Below are 27,388 nucleotides of genomic sequence, written 5' to 3' on the forward strand. Positions count from 1 at the left end.
ATCGGCAGCAAAACCTTGCCAACGACGTTCTTTGTTATTAATGGCAAGGGTGCATATAATCTGCTTCTAGGGAGGCATTGGATTCATGCTAATTGTTGTGTTCCTTCTACAATGCATCAATGCCTCGTACAGTGGATTGGGGAAAAGATTGAGGTTGTCCCTGGTGATTCTTCTTATATCATCGCATCGGCAGAATCAGATACTTATGAGCAAACTAAATGCATATCAGGAGAAGTTTGGGAAAAAGAGTTCCTTAGAGTTGCTGATTATGAAATTCCACCGATCCAAGCAGTCGGTTCTGAAGAAGAGTTTTAATGGATAGGTTGCCGATGATGGAAAATTAGGTCAAGGGTTCACATCAGCAGATGATTTAGTAGAAGTAGATATTGGTGATGGCGATAGGTCAAGACCTACTTTTATTAGTGCTAAGTTAGATTCCAAGTGTAAGCAGCGAATAACTGATTTGTTAAAAGAGTATAAAGATTGTTTTGCTTGGGATTATACTGAGATGCTTGGATTAGACCGATCGATAGTTGAACATCGGTTACCTATCAAATCTGGATTTTGGCCACATCAGCAGCCAGTGCGCCGATGCAACCCTAATATACTTCCTGACATTAAGGCCGAAGTAACTAAATTAATTGAGGCAAAGTTTATTCGGCAGTGTCGATATGCAGAGTGGATCTCTAATGTGGTTCCTGTTTATAAGAAAAATGGAAAACTTCGTGTTTGTATTGATTTCAGGAATCTCAACAAAGCCACACCGATGGATGGCTATCCAATGCCGATTGCTGATTTGTTGATTGATGCTGCAGCCGGACATCAAATTATAAGCTTCATGGATGGTAATGCAGGTTACAATCAAATATTCATGGATGAAGAGGATATTCCCAAGACTGCTTTCAGATGTCCAGGTCATGTGGGGTTGTTTGAGTGGATAGTCATGACGTTTGGTTTGAAAAATGCCGGCGCTACTTATCAAAGAGCTATGAACTTTATTTTTCATGAATACATCGGCACATTAGTGGAAATCTACATTGATGATGTAGTGATTAAGTCTGGAGATGTCACAAAACATTTAGCCGATCTACGAAAGATACTAGAGTGCACAAGGAAGCATGGATTGAAGATGAATCCTAATAAATGTGCATTTGGTGTATCGGCAGGTCAATTCTTGGGTTTTATGGTGCATTAGCGGGGCATTGAAATCAGTAGGAAGTCTATTGATGCAATTAACAAGGTGGTTGCTCCCGCCAATAAGACTGAATTGCAATCTTTGATCGATAAGATTAATTTCATTAGAAGATTCATATCTAATCTATCGGGTAAGATCAAGGCTTTCAGTCCACTACTTAAATTGAAAGCCGATCAGGAATTCGTATGGGGAGCTGAGCAGCAGTGAGCCCTCGATGAAATTAAGAAATATTTAACAAATCCTCCAGTGCTAGTTTCACCTCAACACGGGAAGCCTTTCAGGTTGTATTTGTCAACTGATGATACCGTTATCGGTTCAGCTCTTATTCAAGAATTTGAAGGGAAAGAACATGTTATTTATTATTTGAGCAGAAGATTAGTGGATGCTGAGACAAGGTATTCGGCCATCGAAAAATTATGTCTGTGTTTATACTTTTCTTGTGTCAAAGTAAGACATTATTTGTTATCTGCCGAATGTACGGTCATATGCAAAGACGACGTAGTCAAGTATATGCTGTCGATGCCGATATTAAGTGGTAGAATCGGCAAGTGGATTTTAGCATTATCAGAATTTGAACTACGTTACGAATCAACTAAGGCAGTTAAGGGGCAGGTTATGGCTGATTTTGTCACTCAGCATTGTAATACAGTGGACTCTCTAGAGGTTGCTCCTTGGACACTTTTCTTCGATGGGTCCACATGTGGTGAAGGAGCAGGTATCGGCATTGTGTTGATTTCACCTCAAGGAGGGAAGTATGAGTTTTCATTGCCGATTGTTGCTACATCGACAAACAATCAGGCTGAATACCAGGCCTTGATAAAAGGGTTAGAATTGCTGAAGGAGATACGTGCCGATGCTGTTGAAATCTTTGGTGATTCTATGCTAGTTATAAATCAATTGGCTGGGATTTATGAATGCCGAAGTGAAGTTTTGATTTCGTATTATGAAAGATGTTTGCAATTGTTGAGGGGATTTAGAGATTTTCGTCTTGAACATATTTCTCGACTGCATAATGAGGAGGCTAATCGACTAGCTCAGCATGCTTCAGGGTATCAACCTATTCAGGAAGTGCTAACATCGGCAGTCGATACCGATGACTGGAGAAAGGAGATTGTCGATTATTTAAAGGATCCATATAAAAAGGTTGAAAGACGTATAAGGTTCCAAGCTACCAAGTATGTGCTCCTCGATGATGAATTATATTATCGAACTATAGATGGAGTTTTACTCAGATGTGTTAGTAGTGATGAATCGAAAAGCTTGATGGGTGAAATTCATGAAGGAGTGTGTGGGGCGCATCAATCGGCTTTCAAGATGAAGTGGATGATCAGAAGGAATGGATACTATTGGCCGACTATTCTTGAAGATTGTTTTAAATATTTTAAAGGATGTCAGGGGTGTCAAAAGTTTGGTAATATTCAAAGAGCGCATGCATCGGCTATGAACCCTATAATCAAACCTTGGCCGTTCCGGGGATGGGCTATCGATCTCATCGGTCAGATTTATCCGCCATCGAGCAAAGGACATAAATTTATTCTGGTTGCTACCGATTATTTCACAAAATGGGTTGAGGCAATTCCTTTAAAAAAGGTGACGTCGGTTAATATGATCGATTTTGTGAAGGAGCATATTGTTTACCGATTTGGTATTCCTCAGACTATCACTACCGATCAGGGTACTATGTTTACATCAGGAGAATTTGATGAGTTTGCTGTAGGTATGGGAATTAAAGTTTTAAATTCTTCTCCATATTATGCTCAAGCTAATGGTCAGGCTGAGGCTTCTAACAAAGGGATCATCAAACTCATTAAGCGCAAAATTAAAGAAAATCCTAAGAGGTGGCATACAGTATTAAATGAAGCCTTGTGGTCATATCGGATGTCATATCATGGTGCAACCAAAGTAACGCCTTATCAGTTAGTGTATGGACACGACGCAGTATTGCCTTGGGAAATTAAAACTGGCTCTAAGCGAATACGTTCTCAAAATTAGCTGACAGCCGATGATTATGATACTCTTATGAAGGATGAGTTGGAAGATGTGGCGGGTCATCGGTTAAGGGCTTTAGTTAGCATCGAAGAAAATAAGAAAAGAGTAGCCAGATGGTATGACAAGAAGGTGAAGGTAAAGGAGTTTGCCGATGGAGATCTGGTCTGGAAATTGATTTTACCGATTGGGACTAAAAGTTCAAAGTTTGGGAAGTGGTCTCCTAATTGGGAAGGTCCATATCGGATAAATCAGTCTGTTCCTGGTAACGCATATATTCTAGAAACCCTCGAGGGGGTTGTGTTTCCCAGAGCATTAAATGGAAAATATTTAAAGAAATATTACCCTAGTATCTAGATGGATGCATAAAAGTATAAGTGCCGATAACAGTCTTATCGGCTAGAATTATACAAGGATGTCAATGTCTCATAAAGTGCCGATGCAATAGACAAGATTTACAAGTTTAACAAGGATTGGATAGCCAATATCGCACGTAGGCGAATCTGGTCGGCTTCCTTCATTTCTTTGATGTCTTCATCGGCAGCACCCTCCACAGGCTTGAGTTTTTTCTTCATGGCCAAGGCTTTGCGAGCCTAGATATCTCTTTCTTGCTGAAGGGCCTTGATGGCATCAGGTAGCTGGCTTTCTTCTTATTGGGCATGAGTTAGGGCTGCCTCGACTTCTTTCAATTCAGCCAATAGAGCCATCTTCTTTGCTGATAAATCTAAGATTTTCTGCTTAAGTTCAGCGCCTGAAGTCTGCAAGTTGCCGATGCCCTTGTGCTTCTCATCGGCAATCTATTTTAGTTGTAGCATCTCTTCTTTGAGTTGAGCCTGAGCTGCTCTATCGGCAATGCGTTGAGCAGCCCGTTGATATTGCAGTTGGCGGCTTTCTAAATGGGCTGCTGGGAAGAGTGCTTCTTCAACATCGGTAGGGACCTGGCCACGGATTGTTTTAAAAATTGCCTTTGCGGGGTCCGAGTCCTCTATCAGTTGGGCGGTATCCTGCTGTAACAAGTCCAGGAGAGCTTCCAACTTGGACTTAATTTCTGCCGATATTGTTCCCAGTGCAAGGGAAGAACTTGTTTCCTCTCCATTATCGTCGGAAACGTCAATGGCAAAGGAAAATAGGCTGTTTGGGGAGTCTTGTTCCTGAGAAAAAGAAAAAGAGGTCAGTTAAGGGTAAGTATGAATATTATAAATCGACTAGGTCAATCGGCTTACCTGTTTCAAGGCGATTTCCTGTACTTGGCTGGAGGAGGCAGCCTAGAGTATGCCGTGTGGAGGATCGACTGAGCTTGCCGATGGGATATCCTCTGTGGCCTCATCGGTGGTTGGCCCTTGGGGTATGATGACCGATGGTATGTCCTGTATAGGAGGATTAACTGCTTGCTCAGTTGCATCGATTGATTCTGGCCGGCTTGCAGACGTTGGGGCAGATGGGGGGATCAGCATGGACTTCTATCGTTTTGGCTGTGCCTCGGCATCTATTAAGGCTTTGCGCTTTGCTTGGGCCTCAGCAACGGTTGGCTGGGGGGCATCGGCACTTGTTGGTTGTGGAGCTTGAACATCTGGTACGCTTGCCGATGTACCCATTTGTTGCTGCAAAACAAGTGTAAGGTATGATATTTAACAGATAAAATGTAAAATCAAAGGAATACCTCTAAAGGATTGTCAGAGGTAGTGGTGCTTGATGTCGGAGGAATTGCCGATGACGATCCAGCAGCGGCTCTTACACCCTGATGATTAATGTTAATACAGTTTGTGATCGGCATGAGTACAAATAAACAGGGTTGTTACCTTGAAAGCCTTGATCAGGTTTGTAGCAGCAGCCAATGGAGTGGCCCTAGCTATAGCCAATTTGGACTTGGAGGTGATGGTCTTGGCACGGGTCTTCTGGTGAGTCAAAGCAGCTAAGGTGGGGTGTTGTAGCCGATCGGTGATATCGGGGAAACAGGCTGAAGATTGAAGGGTTTCCCACTTTTGCTCATAGATGGTGCTGGGTTGTTAACCTGTCATGAGAAAGTCAGTTACCGATATATGAAAGGAAAAAGTAGAAGGGAGTTAAAAGAAACTTACTGCGTCATCAGGGATGGCGTATTCAGGGTCGATCATGTGCCGATATGTGTGAGCAGATGTTGCAAACAGTTGTTCCTTCCACTCTCGCCACCATTGCTTATATGATTCGGTGATGAAAGACACTGGCGTCCAGGTGGATATATCAACATCTGTAGTATCGACATCGGGGGAGAGTCGCACTACCTTGCTCCAATCTGTTCCGCAGGTGATTATTTCTCTGGGTTTGATCACATCGGCAAAACAAAGTTTGATTGGCAGTTGCCCAAAAGCCAATTGACGAGATACTACCGATGGGTTGTAAAATTCATACGTGATATTGGTGTTTTTCCCGCTACCGAATGTGTTTACTGGGATTGCCCTGGGAGTAATGATGGCCATCATGAGTTCATTGTCCTGATTCAGAGTGTCATCGGCAAAGTTGAAAAGAAGGGGGAATCTGTTTTCTTCGTCAATATAAGGTACCCAAGCCCTATGATCATGAGAAAGACCATTGTAGAAGCTTTGGAAGAATCTGCCGATTTGGTCTTCATTGGCCTCTATTCCAGGGAGGACAATTATGGCTTCACCAAAATTGAGGGGTGAGCGTATTGCCGATTCCTCATCCCCAAGTACATGGTCTTCAACAATTTCTTGTGGGAATTGTTGGGCAAAGAAGTCCCATTGCAAACGCTTGTGCATATGGGCATTCAGCCACATGTTGATAAACCACCACGGGCCTCCTAAGTTGCCGATGGGTTCGCCAAGCAAAAGTTTCTGAGACACTTGATGAAGAAGATGATAAGTGGAGCTCAGAAGGTATCGGCCAAGAGGGAACCTTACACCATTGGCCAAGAGTTCAGCCGCGGGGAGGAAAGCATTGGTTGGTCCTACTGATCGACCGCAGAAGATAAATTTTTCTAACCACATATTCAAGAATGTGGCATGTTCCCTCTGGTTAACTGTCCCGGTCTTTTGGCATTCTTGAATGTATCCCGTCCAACCACCGATGTTGCGGGTATTTACCCTATATTCAGATTTTCTGCCATAGATGGAGCCGTCATCGGCAGTTGAAATGTCCAAGCCAGTGAGCATGTAGACATCAGCAAGTGTGGGAGTAGCTGGGCCATGTCCAAACATGAAAGTGTTTGTTGTGTCTGACCAGAAGTAAGCAGCTGCAATCATCATTGACTCGTTCTTTTGCATATCGGCAATGGATAGCCTAATGCATTGGTCTAGCTTCCGTTCTGCCTAGTGTACTTGCATCGGCCTGTTGACCCTTAAGTACCAATCTTTCCACCCTTTGGTGGTTTTGGGCCAAGATTGGAATGTATCTTTCCATAAATTCAGAGAGAAATTTTGGGCTCTAAAGGGGATTCTATTGACTTCTGCATTAATCAGATCGGTTGGATCTAGGTTACCCATTGGTCCTAGGCATTGGACATGTGGCTGATCGGTTGGAATAACTAATTTGTTGCGTAGTTCCTAAGTTTAGAGAATCCGAAGAACAAAAGAAAAGAAAAATTACCGACTATATGAACGCAAAGACCAGAGGAATCGAGGTAAAAGGTAACGGAAGTGGAACGAACCGCAGGGACGTCGAAGTTGATTGCCATTATCTTGAGGTAGATGGGGGCACGAGCCGGAGACTCGAGGTTGGCGCTGGAGAAAAGTTCTTGTTGTTTGAGGTCGCGCAGTTCGTCGGAGTCGCCGCCGGAAAGAGAGAATATCAAAGATTAGGGTCTGAGGGTAGAAGACGAGCGTTCCGGAAAAATCTATTTATAAGCCGCTTGGAGTAGGGGTATTTTGGACTTATCTCTATACCGCGCGCATGTAGGTCGAGGTGGTTCAGATGGATATGGTAACTGTTCGCACTATAATCAAGGGATTGTACAGATGATTTGATGGCAAGTAATCATGACTTGGAAGAGATATCGGTACAGGATATTTTAATTCTGAAAGTGGCGACATTATTATGTTAGGATCTTGCCGATGGATTATTGTTTCGGTATCTTAACCATAATCAAGGCAAGAGTGGTTGGCAATTGTGCGATATTTACTGAGGTGCGTGAATCAGGATTAGATTTGATTAGATTTGATAACAGATCAAGTTTTGGTTTGAAGGATGAGTTACGGTAATTGGGCGAAGGCAAACGTTATCTGGAGTAAATTTCGGAGCATTAATGGTTTTATACTCTGAAATTGGGGGGCATGTGTTGACACCGTTTTTTGCATGTGTCAAAATGATCAGAGTGGGCTAATCGGCAGAGGAAAGTTATTGTGTACGCTAACAGCCGATGAGAATCAGTTTGTAAAGATGGTTGCCGATGAATGGTGGTGATCGATGGAAAGGTTGATTTAGACTCGGGCGTTGCCGATAAGGTTGGAGATGTTATTGTCGATGCCGATGAAGGAAGGCTTGAAGACTACTGCCGATGAAACAGGGAGTATGCCGATGGAAAGGAGGACGGTGAGATTTCCATCGTAATTGAGGCGGACAGGGAAATAGATAGGAGTTGATTTCCTTTTCTATATTTGTTAGAGTATGATTCATGTAAGAGTCACGTGTTTCCTTAGATATGGGCTTGGTGTCCTAGTTGTGTTTGGTTGTGTCTCTTTAGATCAGGGTATAAATATGGAGTGAGGGGCAATGTAATAAAGATAATATCAATCAATATCAAAACCAATTTTTACTCCTATTTGCATCTACTTACTTTTCGGCGACTTCGTCAATTTGCATATTTTTCCTTTTTACGAGTTCTCATTGATTCGGCGAGCTGCATCACTTCAGTGCGACCTTCGGCGATTCTCGAGTTCCGCGTGAGTACCTCTTGGCCGTGACTTCCGGGCGTATCGCTGTTGTCAGGACCAAAGTGCTCGTATCTTCATCCTTGTCGATTAACAGGTCAAATCGACTGGCACGCTTTGGATATCGATTCGGGTATTAGCCCTTTGTGTTTACAGATCCACTTTTGCATCAATAGTAGGCTGCGTTCTACTGCCTTTGAGATGAATCTATTGAGCGCTGCTATTCTTCTCGTCAGTTTTTGCACTTCTTTCTTGTTTTTGGGTTCTGCCATTGTCATTATTGCTCTGGTTTTGTCTGGGTTCGCTTTGATGCCTTCGCTACTTATGATGTATCCGAGCATCTTTCCTTTTGTAACTCCAAATATAAATTTTTCTGGGTTGAGGCGGAGGCCAGCTGCCCTGAGGTTGGCGAAGGTCTCCTGTAAGTCGGAGACATGATCATCCTTGTTCTTGCTCATGACCACTATGTCGTCGACGTAGGCTATGATGTTTCTATCTAGTTGTGAGCCCAAAACCTCCTTTGTCATTCTGGCAAAGGTTGCTCCGGCATTTTTGAGGCCCTCCAGCATTCTGGTGTAGCAATATGTCCCGAATGGAGTGGTAAAACTTGTCTTGTCTTCGTCTTCTTTTTTCATCCAGATTTGGTGATACCCAGAGAAACAGTCGAGGAGAGAGAACCTCTGACATCTAGCTGCCTTGTCGATGGAGGCATCTATTCTTGGCAATGGGAAAGGGTCTTTTTTGTAAGCTTTATTCAGGTCTATGAAATCTATGCACATTCTCATTTTGCCATTCTTCTTTGGCACCAGTACTACGTTTGCAAGCCATTCTGAATACTTGACTTCTCTGATGACTTTTGCGTCTAGCAACCTTTGCACCTCCGCCTTTGCTGCCAGGATTCTGTCCTCTGACATTTTTCTCTGTTTCTGCTTCCTTGGCCTCATGTTTTCATTGATATCCAGTTCATGCTGTATGATGTCCCTGCTGACTCCCTGTAGGTCGAAGGCTGACCAGGCGAAGATGTCTTTGTTTTTTACTAGAGTTTCCATGAGCTCTTCCTCCTCTGATTTGCTCAACTCTGAGCAGATTATTACTTTTTTGTCTGGTAACTCCTTTTCTAGAGGGGTCACCTTTGTCTCTTCTTGACCTGTCATATCTGTTTTTCCTCTGGGCATATTCGGAGGCTCTAGTTCTTTGTGTGCCGAGTCGACTGCATTGATGTTTCTTTGGGCTCTGTAGATTGCTTTTTCTATATTTCTTGCTTCTTTCTGGCTGCCTTGGACTGTGATAATACCGTGGAGTGCTGGTATTTTCATGCACAGGTAGGCCATATGCAGGGCTGCGTTGAATTTGGTTATGAATCCTCTACCCAAGATGGCATTGTATGGGTAATACAGATCGACGACGTCGAAGGTTATGTACTCGGTTCTAGCATTTGCTTGGGTTCCAAATGACACTGGGAGTGAGATTTTTCCTAATGCTTGTATCTGCTTGCCTCCGAATCCTATCAAAGGGGATTCGGAGGGCTGTAGTTGATTTCTACTGAGCTTCATTTGGTCGAAGGTATTTACGAAGATGATATCTGTTGAACTGCCAGTGTCAATCAGTACTCTACTTATCTCCCATGCTGCTATGTTGGTCTTGATTACCATTGCGTCTGCGTGAGGGTAGCTCTCTAGCTGGAGATCTTCTTCTATGAAGGTGATTGGGACTCTGGACCAATTTGTGTATTTCGCTGGGCCTTGGACTGCTACGTTGTTTACCAGGCGGAGGTGATCCTTTTTCTGTTTTTTTGTCTGAAACTCCATTGATGATCCTTCGGCGATTGGTAGTATCATGCCTATTATTGGTAGCAGTCCATGGGGGTTGACTTGGTTTTCTGGGTTTGGCTCATTTTTTGGTGCTGGTGGTTGGTTGTGAGGTGGCGATGGAGGCAGTTGCTGCATGTGGTGTTGTTGCGGCGGAGGCTCGAACCTGATTTGGTTTTGTGCCGGTGGGTTTGTTTCGAGGTAGGTTATATGGGGAGATTTTGGGTTTATGTAGGTCAGGCTTGCCTCCGACCTGTAGTTACCCGCCGGAGGTTGCTGCGAAGGCATTGACCGCCATGCTGGTAGAAAGTTTGGGTAATAGGCAGAGGCCAGTGTGGAGGGATGTATTTGGGTTGCGTTTAGCGCTGGGTACATTGGGCAGTACTGCTGGTGGCCAGTTGTGTAGGTGGTGTTGACCTCTCTTGCGCTTTGCTGTGTCGGAGGTTGGGCAGTCTGCTTGTTCTTCATCCTTTCCTGTGTCTCTTTTATCTTCGGACAATCTTTGGTGCTGTGCCCTACGTTTTCGCCATGAAAAACGCAATATGGCATGCGTTGTTTCTGGCTGTGGTTTTTGTTCCAGTTTTTGCCTTGGTAGCCTTGACGACCTTGGTTCCTGGTCTGGGTCTCCGACCGTGCTGGCGCTTCTAGTTGCCCTTGCTCGGGGTGAGGTTGACCCTCGATGCTGAGCACTTGCCCCTGGCCTGGTTTCTGATTTGATGCATTCTGGTTATTATAGGTTTTCTAGGAGTTTTTGCTGCTGTTTTGCTGTCTGTTTTGACCCTACTCCTCCAGCCTTTTCCAGAGGTCATTGTCTGATTTGCAGTATTTCTCGAACTCGTCATACAACTGTTGTATGGAAGTTGGTTTCTTTCTTGCTAGGTGTGCTGCGAATGGCCCGATTCGAAGGCCTTTGATCGCTGCTTCGATGGCGATCTCGTCTGGGACGTCTGGTGGCTTCACCTTGAGTTGCATGAATTTCCGAAAGTAGTCGTGTAGTGTCTCTCCCTGCATTTGCTTGCACTAGAACAAATCTGTGGAAGTCAGCGACTGTGCTATTAGCCCCTTGAAATTTGCCAATATCTTGTCCTGGAGGTTTTCCCAAGAATAGATTGTGCTTGGTTTGAGCATAGAATACCAAGCCAACGCGTCGCCTTCGGCTGCAATGACAAATGACTTTGCCAAGACGACGTCGTCTTCGTCGGCGGAGGCTACTGCTGCCTCGTAACTCATAATAAATTGATGGGGGTCTGTCCTGCTGTTAAACTTTGGTAGTGTGATTGGCTTGTACGCCATTAGCCATGGCGACTGTTGTATGCCTTTAGAGAGTGGAGACTTGGGATCGATAGGCCTCCACATCACCTGAGATGGCATCATGGTCGGGCTGATCGCTGGCGGAGGTGTTGCTGCGGAGGCTGGGATTGCGGAGGTTGACGCTGGTACTGCATGCTGCATACTTAGCATCTCAGCATGTAGGACTGCCAACTGCTGCCTTATTTCTGCTGCTTGTGCTGACGCTTGAGTAGCTTGCTGATTAGCTGCGAATTCTGCTGCCATTCTGTCCCTCTCTTATTGCGCTCTTTGCAACTGTGCTTGCAGCTGTTGCAGTTCTTGCTCGAGTGTTGTGCCTGAATTTGGTTGGGCCTCCGGATCTTGAATCTCTGGATCTTGGGGTTCCGGTGGTTGACCCTGGGCATCTGCTCTGGTGTCATCCTCCGCTGGCGAGGTTGTGTAGGTTCTACGAGTGGCGCGCCTAGGCCTTCCTCTCTGACCCGTGGTCGTTGCTGCTCTGGTGGTGGTTTTTCTTTTCCCTGCCATCGTTGGTTTGCCTTGGCCAAACCACGGTGGGCACCAATATTGAAACACTCAGTTTCAGACAGTGTGGAGGAGGTGGAGGCCTCTGCCCGCCAGGCGCTGCCCTCAGGCGGAGGCTCGGGAAACAAGCACGACAAGTGGCGCATGTAGGGAAATGGCACATAAAACTAGGGTTTCATTCATTCATTATCCAACCGACCTCTCGTACTGTTATAAGTGTTCCCTATTTATAGGACTCAACTACTTCTCGACAGAATTTATTACAATGCCCCTCAACTGCTACAGTATTCCTGGAATATTCCGCCACCAGTCTCTCGTTTGCGGGGCAATCTTGCCACACCGTCTTCAAGTAATGGGCCTCCATAAGCGGCTGGCCCACCGGGCCTCGGTCTTCGGCCCAGAGGCCTGGGTTCCCGACGCTGGCCTCCGTCTTCAGGGGCGCGCAGCTGCCTACGGAAGTCTCCACCGGTCCGGTCGGAGGCCTCATCCGTAAGTCTCCGCCCGGCTGCGCGGGGGCCATGCTGGCACGCTCGCGCGGACCACGGGCGCCTGCGCTTAGGTACCTGCACACACTTAGGCAAGGTTGCTTGTTTGATTAGTTCGGGGGTAGGGCGGCCTCCGCCGCTAGCGTCGGAGACGCCCGTCAGCCGAAGCGGGGCGGAGGGCGCCTGAGCGGCCGGAGATTCCCGTGTCCGGCCCGGACGGAATCCGCGACAAGCTCGCTGAGCCTCGTGCAGTGCCCTACATGCATAGCCAGGAAAGTTCCTTTAGTCCGCGCCAGGTCTCCGCCCTAAGATGGTCGAAGACGCCTTGGTGACATTCCGCCGTCGGAGGCCTTCGCCACCCGCCGAGGCCGTGTTACAACAGTTCCTCACCGGTTGTGGAATCTGGTCCAAGCAAGGCACTGTTGTGCCGTCCTTGGCCGGCGGCTTGACCCGGCAGCGTCTTGGATCATTACATGCGAGTTGATAGCATGTTCGGTTGGCTGGTTCATATCGTTGCTGGTTCGTGAAGAAGTACTGCTGGCTGGTTTATGTGAGAGAAAAATACTGTTCCGGCTAAAAATTTACTATCGTTTATGACAAGCCATAGCCAAACGAACAGGCCGTGAATCGACGGTCGGTGTCTCAGGAGTCAGGAGGACCCTCGGGAATTCCTCCTGTATAATTCCTATAAAAAACACTAGACCACGTTACCAACTAGGAAAAGACGTGTGCAATGACTACATGGTTATTATTAGCGTGTCATTGCACACTAAATTATCGTAGTATCACTAAATAGAAGTGGAGCTCTCTACTTTTTTGGAGGTGACGTTCATGTCTTGGAAGCAAGAGGTACCCCTATTTATAGAAGTTGAAGTGGGCCCATAGATTCAAGTCCTTTGCACATCTTCTCTTGGATCAAACAGTCATATCATGGCCCTTGTTTAGTTTCACCCTAACTTCCAAAAAGTTGCTACAGTACCTGTCACATCGAATGTTTGCGGCCGTGCATGGAGCATTAAATGTAGACGAAAAGAAAAACTAATTGCACAGTTTGGTGGAAAATTGTGAGACGAACGTTTTGAGCCTAATTAGTCCATGTTTGAACACTATTTACCAAATAAAAACGAACGTGCTACAGTAGTCCCAAAATCCAAATTCACCCAACTAAACAAGGGCCAAATATGTGTTTGTTTGCACATTGACCAGAGGAAGGCCGTGGAGCTCTAGGAAGAAATCCAAGGGTTAGGCAACCCATAGGGGCGTCGTCGCCCTGTGGGGCCCTCTCTTCTTGAGGAAAGCTAGGTCCACATGTGATTTGTTGTTTTCTACTGAGTTTGGTCATCTGGTGTTGCGTGAAGTTGCCTTCGTGGACCCTTCAATCCTTGTGCATCGCATGTGAGCCATCCAGAGAAAACATAACTTTCATCAAGGATAAAAAATTCTTGGAAGTGTGTTTCATGGCTTCACTAGGATTTGGAGGCAGCGGGGCCCAACAGGTCCTAGTGTCGGGTGACCCTAGAGTTTGGCCCCCACTAGCTCCACCTTTGCTCTAAATTAAATGAACCCACCAGAGTTTTTCGGTGACTGTTTTGCTAATTTAGATAACCAGTGGACTAATCCTTTACTAAGCCCTATGTCTGAATGTGCCCTGAGGGTTCGTACCAAGTGTTACTTTACTTGGCCAAGCATGTTTCCTGCGCGCACAGCGCACGGAACGGGCTCGGTACCTGGTTAGGCTCACGCATGCCCGGGAGCCGTGCGATGGCCGGCGACCTTTTCCAGTACAGCACAGGCCGGGGAATTCCAGTCGTTGTCGCCGCTGTTCGCATGTCCGTGTCGTCCTTGCAACAAATAGCTGGTCGGATCGTCCTTGCAACAAATAGCTGGTCGGATCGTTGCTGGTTCGTAAAGAAGTACTGTTGACTGATTTGTGTGAGAGAAAAATATTATTTTGACTGAAAATTTACGATCGTTTACGACACGCCACAGCCAAATGAACAGGCTGAAAACATGTAGATCCCAGCCGGACGCCCGGACCCAACCAACAAGAGTGCACGCTGCCATTCCATTGACACTTACTACTACTCCAAGACTATCCTTCTTTTCGGAAAGAGCTTCGGAACCTGGACGCCTGGACCCAACCCAACCAACAAGTACGTGTGCTTCGGTAAGCAATATATAGACGGGAAGTAGTGGCCGTGTAATTTAAAAAAAAAGTATATTTTGAAATCCAGCAAGTTTCTGCGTTGCTTCCTTTGACCAAAAGGAGTGGCTAGCGACAGGATGTCTGAACGTCCACGTTTGCCTATCTGTAGTTTGTTTGGCTGGTTGGGCTAGATCGTGGATTATTTACACTGCTAGCTGGTTTAACTGGTTTAATGTGAGAGAAAAATATTGTTCTAGCTTATAATTATGGCCCGCCGAACAGGCTGCTGTTGCATACCGCTGTTGTACGCTATTATGTTTTATTATTGTTGCGTCGGTGTTTTATTATTGCCAGCCTGACAGTGAACTGATGCGCATGCTGCTGCCCCGCCTGTTGCACGCGCCCGCACAGGCTTGCTGCTGCTGTGCGCCTACGCATGTTGCGCAGGCTGCTATGCATGTTGCTGCTGCCCGCCCCCACCTGTTGCACGCGCCCGCATAGCTCGTGCCCACATGCTCCTGCTACTGCTACGCGCCCACGCATGTCATGCTGCTGGGCATGCATGCGGGGACTGCCTCTGCCTACGCTCGCTTCCTGCGCAGGCTAACAAAAACACTTACAACATGAAGTACTTGCTATAACATACGTTTAAAAATAGATGAAATATTTAGAAACATACGTTTACAACATATGTGTATAGCCATTGCAACATATGCAAGATAAAACACTTGCAACATACTTTTAAAAATAGATGAAATATTTGAAACATACACTTGCAACATACGCGCATAGCTATTGCAACATATGAAACTTCGAGATAAAACATTTACAATTTGCAACATGAAAACACTTGCTGCAACATAAGACTGAAACATTTGGAACATACTCGTGCAACATATGTATGAAACATATGCATCATCCAGATCAAAACGCTTGCAAACATACGTTCGAAACAGATGAAATATTTTGAACAAACGCTTGCAACATTTATCTAAAACACTTGCAACATATGCAAAATATGCAACATCTCGATCTACTTTTGCAACATCCAAATGAAGCACTTGCAACATACCTCTGAAACATCTTAAACACTTCAAACATACGCTTGCAACATGCGCTTTCAGTCCAGCGCAACATCTCCATGCTGTTTGGGAGAATGGAGGCTTATCGGCGCGCGGAGTCCACCGAAGGCAGCGGCTCAACGGTGGCGGATGTGCGATGCGGCAAGGAGGCAGCGCCACACGACTGGGAAAAGGAGCTAGATCCGCTGAGGAGCCCCTCGTGTCGCCCCTGCCGCGCTGGTCTGCCCGTGACTGGGGTCGTCGGCACCGTTGTGCCGTCGTGTCGAGGGCCACTCGGGCCTCGCACCGAGGCCCACTCACCCCGAGGCCACTACTCACGCCAAGGCCGCTGCGCCATCGTGCTGAGATGCTTGCCTACACCGTAGAGAGGGGGGTAGCACTAGAGGCATGAAAGAGAGGAATGATGGCTGATAAGGCGCGCATGTAGGCGCAGGCGTGTTAGGGTCAGGGCAAAGGGCAGGCAGGTCGGGTCCAGGTACAGGCGTGGGATGGGTCGGGGTCCATCCGTTCGTCCGGACTATCATTATCGTTGACCAAAATAGGCCTTCTTTTAAGGCCACTCAACATTTTTTTTTTGCTTCCGAATATATAAGCACTCAAATTTCTACTTCGGATTTCTTTATTTTTAAGAAAACAGGAACAATGACATGAGCATTACCATGTACTCCCCTCTTCTTCTTTGTAGAGCAGCTCCGATAGTTCCTAAAAATCAGTCGGTAAATCAATGAGATTTCCAAGTGGGTAAAGAAAGTTGGGAGCATATTTGTTGGGTTCCTCCAATAGTTTTCAAAATCTCGTTTCTAAAATATAGAAGTCAATTTTGCATTAGAAATCCCAGACTATTTTCAAATCACACCGACCAATTTTGCGATGGGAACCCTGACCTTCTCCTTATTCCTCTCCACGTCCTTCCATCTCCACATTGGTAGACGGATACGCGCGCCTATACTTCCTTGCTGCAGAGGGGATTTTCCATGTACGGAAAGATTGGGAATTGTTAGAGAGCATTTTTTTAATCTTGCTAAAAAAATCAAGATTTTTAGTGGGTTTTGAAAACTCTTGGAGATGCTCTTAAAGAGCACAATTACATCTGTCCATAAAAGAAAGAAAGATACACTATAGTATATCCAGAGCCTTCTAAAGACGTTCTTTACCTCGAATGCATGTCGGTGGCGATTGCCCAGTTTCAATCACCATAATCCAATATCATGAGAATATCCCATGACGCAACTGACACCTTGAAAAAACATCAGCCACCTCCATCACCGAGTATCATCATCAAGGGACCATCAATCTAGCACCAAATATTGGAATTCGAAACCTCGATAACTGCACGTTAATCGCAAGATTGGAATCCATGAGCCGGTGACACAAAGATACAAATGGAAGTATGGAACCCACCATTCCCACCAATTGTATTAACCCTGAAAAACTAAAAGATAGCGTGAAGAATGTCAGGCCGGATGCTTTGATAGACAACCGCATTGAAATTCTCGATGACCGAGCCGACGACGTAGAGCCTGTTCGGTTGGCTGGTGGATCTCGTAAACGATCGTAAATTTTCAGTTAGAACAATATTTTTCTCTCACACCAAATCAGCCAGCAGTAATAATCCACGATCCTCCAGCCGAGCCGAACATGACGATACGGCGTACCCAACAATAGAGCTACTCCCTCCATCCCAATTTATCTGTCGTTTTCGGTGTCCGTGCCACGACTTTGACTCAATTTGTACAAAATATGTGCAACATTTGTGTCTCTAAATAAATTTGTTAAAAAACTAGATCTTTCCAATGATGCTAATTATGTATCATAAATAATAATATTTTTTAATATATATTTTGTTAAAGTTGTTTCTCGGGAAGCGAGAACGACAGATATTTTGGGACGGAGGGAGTAGTTTGCTAGCTATTTAGTGTCCACGTCATCTTTAGAGATAGCACAAAAATTCACTCTTCCGGTGGTTATACATTTTCAAAAGTACGTGGGTCCCACACGTAAGCTTTTTTTCACCTTTCCCAACTCACCCGTCACCCTGCTAGAGAGAAGAGCTCACAAAGGGAGCCGTGGAGAAGAAAGCAAGTTAATGGCCATGCTGCCTCGGTAGAAACAAATAGCCGAGCGATTCTTTCGTCGGTAGCGAGAATGGTTTTCAGCTCCCTCTCTCCACAGCTAGCTATGCCGCCCACCGTTGGGGACGGCCATATGGTTGCCAATAGGGCACACTTAACGGCCATAGGGGGAATGGCAGAAAGAAGCCCTAAGCTTACTCGACTGTTCATAAATGTAAGATAAGATTTTTTATTTGCATCATATTTTAAGTTTCTACTCCCTCTGTCCTAATATATAAGGCGTTGTTGGTCTTTAAATCAGAGGTGGTTACGCATTATATCACTTAAAAAAATATTAACAACTAGGCATGTTTAGCATAACTTAACCTGTGACATTCAAGTTGGATCTCTAGTTTATAGGCTAAATTAAAGTGGTTTAAAATTTTATCTTTGATCTAAACTATAATCAAAATGATTGATTAAAATGCTCTTGATGTGCCTCCACCTCTCGACCCAAGATTTCTTAGAGCTATAAGGCCAATCTCAATTATGGTTTCATGAGAGTTTCGTGGGCATTATGCTGACATGGCACTATTGATGAAGAGAGAGATGATAAAAATTTCATGGGAGTAGAAAGAGTTTCAGCGGATGAAACTCTTCTACACTGTTTCCAAAATATGGGTATGTTGAAAACTGGGACATGAAACCCCATTGAGACTAGCCTAAATATCTAGTTTCAAGCACTTTACAATTTTCTATACCTATACCTGGAGCTCTACCAAACAAGACTATTGGTATATTTTTTAAATCCTATATATTTTAAAACAAAGGAAGCAATTTTCTCCCAAACAACAATGGGGCCAAGATGCTCACCGGGTCATTCCCAAATCCCAATGAACCCAAAGCACAACATTGGCAAGATTGAATATTTTGTAAGATAAACATAATAGATCAGTAAAAAATATCATATCGTACATATGAAAATGCACAGGAATGTTGCTAATACAAGTTGCACACTATGATGTAGACTTCATCTGTTATATAGTTGCCACACGTTATCTGACAAATAGAGGCTTAACAAATAGAGAGAAAATGCTCTTCTTCAACAAGTACGATCGAATACAAAACCTCTACCCAAGGTTCGGAGCACGACATATATAAGAAGGAAACACCAAGGAGATCTCTTATATTTCAGGTGCAAAAAACGTCAAGGAGTCGGCCCATAATCTTCTTTTCCAATCTACCTAATAAGGCCATTGGATGGAGTTATTTGGGCTTTCTGCATTCGTTGGGTCAGAAGAAGGTTCAAGCCACAACTGACCGTGGCCTAGGCCCAGCCCACTTACATATCAGAGTAGAGGAGGTGGGGTTTGCATACTGTGTAATTCTTAAAAGGGGCAAACATGTAGTTAGAGTTGAAAACAGGACAGTAAAGCAATTGTCCCTTATTAAAAAAACTAAATAAATCCATTTTGATATATTTTATGGTGAATTTAGTTAAACTAATTTAATATTGTATACATTGTGACTGTTTAGCACAACTCCGAGCCCTGACATCCAAATTTGATGTACAGTTTGTAGATAAAATTTAAATGTTTATATTTGATTTAAATTACAAACCAAATGAGTCATAATGCTTCGACGTGCCTCCGCCTTTATATCTAGGATTTCTCCAAGCTATAAATTACCCAATTTCAAGCGATCCATAAATTTTATGGAACTAAAGCTCTGCTAGTAAGGGCCATTGGTTACCATTTTTTCTATAACTTGGCCGATGCTTTAAAAGGTTTATTTAGGATAGAAATAAAACAGTTTATATTTTAGAACAAAGGAAGTAGTCGTCTTACGACACAACAATGGAGCTAAGATATTGCTACCACAAAAAAGATTTTAGGAGACAGACTTACCAATTAATTATTTTTTAGGGGAACTTCCTAATTAATAGAGACGAGCATTTTTACACTGCTTTGTAAATGGCCAAGTGGGCCCCAAACAAATACCCACCTCTGCTAGTCATTTACAGAGGTGGGCATCACATCCTAAGAAGATCACATTCGTAAAATGTGCTATCTATAGAAGCAGGTCACTTAATAACGCTGCATGTGTAGATGCTTTTAGAGAGGAGGATGTTAGCCTTGGACCCACTGACAAACTGCACCATAACTTAGTAAGTGCCTAGGCCAGCCCGCCTCTGTAAATAAAAAAGCACGTCTCCGATAATTAATTATCGCCCTGTTTGTTTGGCTGATAAGACATGACTGAAAGTACTGTTGATTGATTTGTTGAGAGAGAGAAATATCGTTCGTTGACTGAAAAAGTACGGCTTATAAGCCAAGTGAACATGGCGTATGTAGTAGTGTGTTTAAGGAGGATTGCGATTACAATGTAAGATTACAGCATGGACATTAAACTTGATGAACTAAGAAAAATGTTTACCTTGGATACATAATGGAGTTAGAGTACATTCGTCGAATCCATAAATCTTAGATTTGCAGTTCTTGGGTGCATAAAGATAACGCGTCTATGGATGTCATTTCCATACCTCTAACGTAGTATGTTATTTCTCTTCCAACAATGTCTAGGTCCTAAAACAGGTGTTTATAGACATCTAGATGAGCCAAACAAAACTAGTCCGGTGCCACCAAAGATAGCTTGGAGCATAAATATAAAACACACGCTAAGTGAAACACACACTTCCACTAATCCACTTGCATTTTTGTCTATGTTTTACATAAAAAGGTAACCTGGTGATGGCGATATGGATTCTAAGCCTCATAAATTAGTCTAACCTATCCTTGACAACTAAGGTAGGATTAAAACCACCATAGTCTCATGACAACACACTTGGGCCGCGCCAAATGTCACCAAATGTGACCAAATGAAAGGGCTACAAAGCCAAAATTTGGCACCAAACCAAATTAAGGCTAATTTTAGTCAAAAGTAGTCAAGATTTGACCTTGCATTTTTAGCCACACTTAGGAGCAACCAAACGCGCCGCTTTATGCGATAGTAGCATTAGGGATGCTGTTTTGCTTGAGGATTATTACAGTTACCATAAAACCCTTCATGGAAATTATGGATTTAGTAAACTGCTTGATCTACTATCTACTATGAAAATTATTCTTATTTTTTTTACCTTGGATACATAACGGAGTTAAGTACATTAGTCGAATCCATCGAACTTAGATTCATAGTTCTTGGACGTGCAAAGCTGACGAGCCAGTCAATGTTTATTCCCTGACCTCTGCCGTAGTATGATGTTGCTCTTTCGGGTAACTCTCAGCAGATTTCTTATGCTCAGCTTTCTCGGTATCATGAGTGACATTGTCAGTCTTAACCTCTTTGCTTTTACCCCACAGCATGGTGTAAAGGCTTCCGACCAGCAAAATTCCACCCAAGATGCTGCCGGAAAACGAAAGTTTATTTCAGCGCGTGTTTGAATATCACCGCTATAGTTAGCTGATAGCGAGTATATGATTTACCTGCCGAGGTGAACAATCTCACCGAGAAAGAATGATGAGCAAAATATTGTGAATACGAAGCAGAGTGGGGTCCAGGCGGCGAAGAACATAGGGCCTCTCATCTCTATGCACCAAGTTTGCAGGTAGTAGGACACTCCCGTCACCATAAAACCCTTAAGCATGCAACCAGTTGTCTAGTAGTCAGATACGTGCAATCAAACTCTAGAAGCTTTGGCCACGGTATTCACTAACCATTGAGGCTGATCATATAATAAAAACTAATGTATCGACCGGTTGGACATTAAAAATACCGCCAAATTAATCTATTCTCTTTTTAAAAAAAATAGCAGTCCTAAATAAAGATAATAAAGAAAAGTAACGATCAAACGCGTGTGCCAAAGACCATGCCAATAAAAAAATAGGTGGATATAGTATGCATGGAGCTTCAGTGCATGCCGTCCCTAATGTGCTGCCACATGTAAAAACAAAATAATCAAACGTTCGTGGTCCTTCTCCGTCTACCTGCACTGACCGTAATTGACTTGGCCCATATAGGCCAACGAAAGACAGCCTAATGCGTTGCATCATGAGGTGAGAACATGTGACAATCATCCACGGCCAGGGGCGGAGGGCCCGGTAGAGCAAGGTAGGGTGGCTCCGCCACGGAAGCCGACCCCGAGTTGCCTCGGCAGCCATGGATTGATGGATGCAAGTATAGTTTTTCAAATGGGCCAGGCCCGATGGGCCGACACGGGCACGGCCCTAAAAAACACGGCACTAGCCCGGCCCGTCCCGCTAGGCAGCGTGCCCGTGCCTAGCACGGCCCGCAGCCGTGCCCGTGCCTGGGCCGCACATTCGGCCCATGGGCCAGCACGAGGCACGGCACGAAAAAAGGCCTGGCCCGGCATCGGCACGGCTTCGAGCCATCATGGCCGTTGGATCCCTCGACCCCTGTGATTCTAGCCGTTGGATTCAGTCGTTGGGGTGGAGGTGTATATAAGCAGCTCGTCGGCCGGCTCCCCCTCGCACCCCAAACCCTAAATCATTCTCGCATTTCCCCCGTCGCGCTCTCCTCTCGCTCTCTCTGTCTCTGGCTCTCCTCTCCGATTCCGACGGCGCGGGACGACTCCGACGGGCGATGGCGACCTGCCGCCGTCCCCACCTCTTCTTCTCGCCCTACGGCAGCTCCGGGGCTCCGAAGATGCAGGTAAGAGCACTCATCTTCTTCTTCTTCTCGCCCTCCGGCAGCTCCGGCACGGAAGATGCTTTCTCTTCCTGATTTTTTTCTTCTTCTTTCTTCAGATCCGCTGATTCACAGCTGCTCCGAGCTCCGTCTACGTCGCCGGCAGCGTTGAGGTAAGAATCCACAGTAAACCCTAACCCTAACCCTAACCCTAACCGTTCTTGTTCTTTCTTTAGTTCTTGATCTTGACCGTCTTCTTCTTCTTCTTCACACTTGTGCAGCCGTTTGAGGCCAGTGGTGATGCCTCCCTGGCCCCCCTCTAAAGAGACAGTCGAGGCTGCCTTGTCTGCGTACCATGAGGAGTCCGAGAGGTTGCGTGAGCTCCCTAGAGAAGACGAAGACGATGACATGGGCGACGAGGAGGTAGAAGAGCTCTTCGGGCGTGGATCTGGAGGTGGAGCCAGTGATCCGATCAACGTTGAAGGTGGTGATGGAGCAGAGGACCAAGGCGGTGAACAAGATGAGAACGCCGACGACCAGGTATCACGTCCCTGTACCTCTGATGTGTGGCTTGACTTCAAGAAGCTATTCAAGATGGGTCCCAAAGGTAAGAAGGTTAGGTATGGCGCTGTCTGCATCCATTGCAAAAAGCAGTATTCTGGTAGATCTGCAATTGGCACTGGCCACCTCCGTCGTCATAGGGATAAATGTGCTGTTAGGCGAGAGAAAACTAGGAGCTTTAGTCAGTCTCAGATCTCTTTTAATCCTGATGGTTCTATGCGTAATTGGGATTACTATCCTATGCGTGCTCGTACTGAACTTTGTCGATTGCTTGCTAGGGTAGATGTTCCTATAAGCTTTGGTGAATCTGCTGCATTTGAGGAATACATCTGTAATGCTCATAATCCTAAGTTTCAGGCTGTCTCTACACAAACCACCACTAGAGACTTAGCCAAAATGTTTTCTGATAGAAAGGCTAAGCTTGTTGAGCTACTTGCTTCTGATTCTGTTAATTGTGTGTGCCTAACCTCTGATATATGGTCTGGCAAAGCCAAAGAGGACTACCTTAGTGTTGTTGCTCATTACATAAACCCTAATTGGCAACTAGAGAAGAGGGTGCTTGGTCTTGTGCTTATTGATTGTTCTCATAATAGACAGAACATTGCTGATAGAGTTGCATCTGTTCTTGGTGATTATGGTGTTGCTGAAAAAGTGTTTGCTGTTACTTTGGACAATGCTTCATCTAATGTTTCTGCCATGCAAAAACTTAGACCTGTTTTGTCTAAATATCTTGATCTTGAGGTACCTATAGAGGATCCAAGACATCCTGAACCTGAATCTGCTGTTAGTACTATGTTCTTGCATTAGCGTTGTGCATGCCATATAATCAACCTGATTGTCAAGGAGGCACTTAATTATCTTAAACCTTTGATTGAAGTTTTTAGAACTGCAATATTATTTTTAAACTCATCTAATCAGAGGATTGCAGCATACAAAAGACTTTGCATTGCAGCAGGTGTTAGGCCTAGAAAGTTTCAGTTGGATATGGATGTAAGGTGGAACTCTACATATCTAATGCTTAAGACTTTGCTTCCTCACAAAGATCCTTTCACTACTTTCATACATGCCAATTATCCTAGAGGTGAGAATAGTGAGTTGCTTCTAACTGAAGAACATTGGGCTGTTGCTGAAAAAGTATTTGTGTTTCTTGAACTGTTCTATGATGCTACTGTTGCATTGTCTGGTGTTTACTATCCTACATCTCCACTTATGCTTCATTATCTGGTTAAGATTGCTATACACCTGAACAATTATAGTAATGACATTCACCTGAGAAATGTGATTCAACCTATGATAGACAAATATAATAAATATTGGAGGGACATACCTTTGCTCTATTCTTTTGCATTCATCTTGGACCCTAGAGCTAAAATGAAGGGTTTTACAAAAGTGCTGAGGAAGTTGATGAACCTTACCAGTACAGATTATAGTGCTTACCAGGTTGACACTAGAGCTAGGCTTACTGATGTTTTCAATAAGTATGAGGAGAAATATGGAGCTGTTAGGTTGAGGAGGATTGTCCCTCAAAACCTGTCTGGTAAGAAAAGGTCTGCTTGGGATGAAATTTATGATGATGATACACCTAGTCCTTCTGGTGGGGGTACTTCACTGCTGCATTCCTCTCTTAATCTGTCTAGAGATACATCTGCTACTGCTTTGCTGCATGCTGCTACTTCTACAGCTTCTAATGCTTCTGAACTTGTCTCATACTTGGATTGTGACACTGTTAGCCAGTTGGATGATTCATTTGACATCTTGAAATGGTGGCATGAGCACAAACTGACATATCTAGTGTTGTCCATCATAGCTAAAGATGTTTTAACTGTTCCTGTGTCTACCATATCTTCAGAATCTACGTTTAGTATGACTGGTAGGATTATCGAGGAGCGGCGGAGGAGGCTGAAGCCGGAGACGGTGGAGTGGCTCACCTGCGTCAAGGACTGGGAGTTGGCGGAGGCAAGGCTGCAACACAATGTGGAGGACCCGGAGCTGGAGGAAACATTTGAAGAGCTTTATCTTGATTAGTGCCCCGGCCGCCAAGGTTAATTACAACCCTAACTTCCTCTTCTTCTTTTGCTAACTGATCAGTGCTCCTAATGCTAACTCTATTCTTCTTTTGCAGCTGGCCAGCTGGGAGCTTGAACTTAAAGCTTGAAGCATATCTTTATTAGTTTAGTCTTTACATTTAGCTTGAACTTGGCTCTGTAATATGAGAACTTGGACTTGGACAATGATGTAAGAACATTAAACTTTAATGGAGCTAGGCTGTACTCTTTTCCTGACTAGGGTTTCTTACAAGGGTGAGTTTTACCTAGCAGGTTTTTAGTAAGGCAGCCATTGCACATGCTCCCATATTCATATTTTCTTAACTCTTGTGTGTTTGCTCTGTTTTTGTTTCTCCAGTTCTTTTTCTGATAATTTTGATTCTAAATTGCGCTTTGGTTAAAATGTGTTTAGTGCCTGGGCCGGCACGGGCACTGGCATGCCACCGTGCCTGCTGGCACGGCACGGCACGATTAGCACTTGATAGTGCCGTGCCTGGGCTACCACTTCGGCACGGTGGCACTATCAGGCACGGCACGGCGGGCCACCGTGCCGCATAGTGCCGTGCCTCGCCGTGCCCGTGCCGTGCCGTGTCGGGCGGCCCGTTTGGAAAACTATAGATGCAAGGTTGAAGAAGGTCTGCTGCTGCTGCTATTGAACGTCTGAAACTGACCGCATCGCATGAGGAAGAAGACTAGTACTGAACCGTTACTTAGGTAGCCTTTGGGCCTTGACGGGTGCCTTATGGGCTTGTGGCTTGTGGGCTGCATATGGTCCATCGACCTGGTCAGCGGATGCTTTGCCTTAAGTTTTCCAGTCACACGCAACTTGCTTTGCCTTCCGCCGCCGGCCGCTCCAAATTTGTATCCCGATTCGCGAGTTCGTTAGTGCCGCCGGGCGCCGGCTGCGGATCAGTTCGTGACTTTGCCTCGGTTCAATTCTGCAGTTTGGCACTTTGGCACGACGGCACGGCAGTTGGCAGTCGCAGCTCAGCACGGTAAGCCGTCCAACGCTCTATGTTATTATCTTTTCAAGCATGATTGAATGGATGACTTTCTATGTTATCGATTTCGCCCTTACTTAAATTTTTTTTGCCCTCCGCCACTGTCCACGGCATGTATATATGGAATGCCGGTGCATATTTTATGCATGCAATTTTTCCCAATAATGAATGCACCAGTGGAAGAGGACGAATGACAATTTTATGTCCCTTCACACGTGGACGAGGGAGAAAAAAAGGCAGAACTTACTGAGTATAAAATGGCGAGCAAGCTGATGTCGAAGCGGAGCTTCCATTTGGAGAAGTCCCGCTCCGCGACCACCGCGACAACGAACGATTGCACCGTGCTGAACAGGCACTGAGTGACAGTCACAACCATCTTATCTGGGCAATCCTATAGCAAAGCAGGCTGCACAGTCAACAGACAAACAGAACAGACACAGATTCAGCAATTACAGCTGTGGATGCAGACACACATGCAAGAACAGCAGCTCAGAATTTAGAGAATGCACAACGTCCTTGGTTTCTGGTAAAGAAAAATACGTAATGCATGCGAACCTGCAAAACTATCCACAAAGACCAGCACATGTTGGCGACCACCATAAGGAATGTCCATTTGATCCGTACCCCCTTCGGAACTACTGGTTTCGAGCCTGCTGGTGCTGGGTCAGAGGCGAAGGCACGGTGATGGTTCACAGCGCTTATTGACGAGCCCGCTGAAGAAGGCGATGGTGAAGAACTCCAGCCAGGCAGAGCGCTATGCCAGTGACCTTGGCTATGCCTGAAGAACTCCTCAGCTTCACATCCTCCATCCTGGCAAGCAAACATTTCATTCCGGGTATTTATACATGACAGTAACAGCTGAATATATAGTCCGCGTTCCTTATATTATATACAGACATTGAAGTTTAGACTCTTGTCTATCAATCTTACTTTTACTAATTATTAGAGGCTACGACGGAGTCTGTATGTTAACTCTCACCAGATGTATTAGAAAAAAAGATAATAAATCCTATAGATTTTCACAATCATCATAAACTTCTAGCCTTTAATCTGATAGACTCTAACCATCATCACAATAATAGCCATAGCATCTATTCTATTTATAAAAGTTACCCACCTCAATCATTATAAAATAATATAAAGTAACCCCTGATTTAATATCTAAATTATCCATGTGTGTTGTTATAAAAATAATTCAAAATAGCCCCTAGATTTGTATCAATTGCCAACCTTTGGCATTATAAAAGAGAATTAAAAAATATCCCCAAATCTACATCGAAATTAACCACCAATGCCATTATAATTTACAAAATATAATTCAAAAATAACATCCTATTTTTGTATCTAAATTACCCGCCTTTTGTATTATAAAATATAATTAAAAAATAAATCCTAAGTTTGCATCTAAATTAACCACCTATGCCATTATGACAGATAATTTAAAATAACCAACTAATTTTATATCTAAATCATGCACCTATGCCATTAGAAAAGATAATTTAAAAAATACCTAATAGTTTTATAAATTATGCACATATGCTATTACGACAGATACATAATACCCCTAAATTGTATTCAAATTACCCATAATATATGTGATTACCAATGTTAAATATAATATGAAGTGACAACTTTTAATTTGTATCTAAATTATCCAGCTTAGTCGTTACAAATAATAAATAAAATTATCTATCCAATTTACATATAAAT

General features: G+C 44.4%; 1 pseudogene; it reads right to left on the bottom strand.

Moving 5' to 3' along the window:
* Positions 1 to 20,190: 20,190 nt before the first annotated feature.
* Positions 20,191 to 27,388, bottom strand: part of LOC136538586 (WAT1-related protein At5g64700-like) — a 28,210-nt pseudogene continuing 21,012 nt past the window's right edge.

Source organism: Miscanthus floridulus, chromosome 2 (assembly GCF_019320115.1).
Source record: "Miscanthus floridulus cultivar M001 chromosome 2, ASM1932011v1, whole genome shotgun sequence".
In the NCBI taxonomy this organism is placed as follows: Eukaryota; Viridiplantae; Streptophyta; class Magnoliopsida; order Poales; family Poaceae; genus Miscanthus; species Miscanthus floridulus.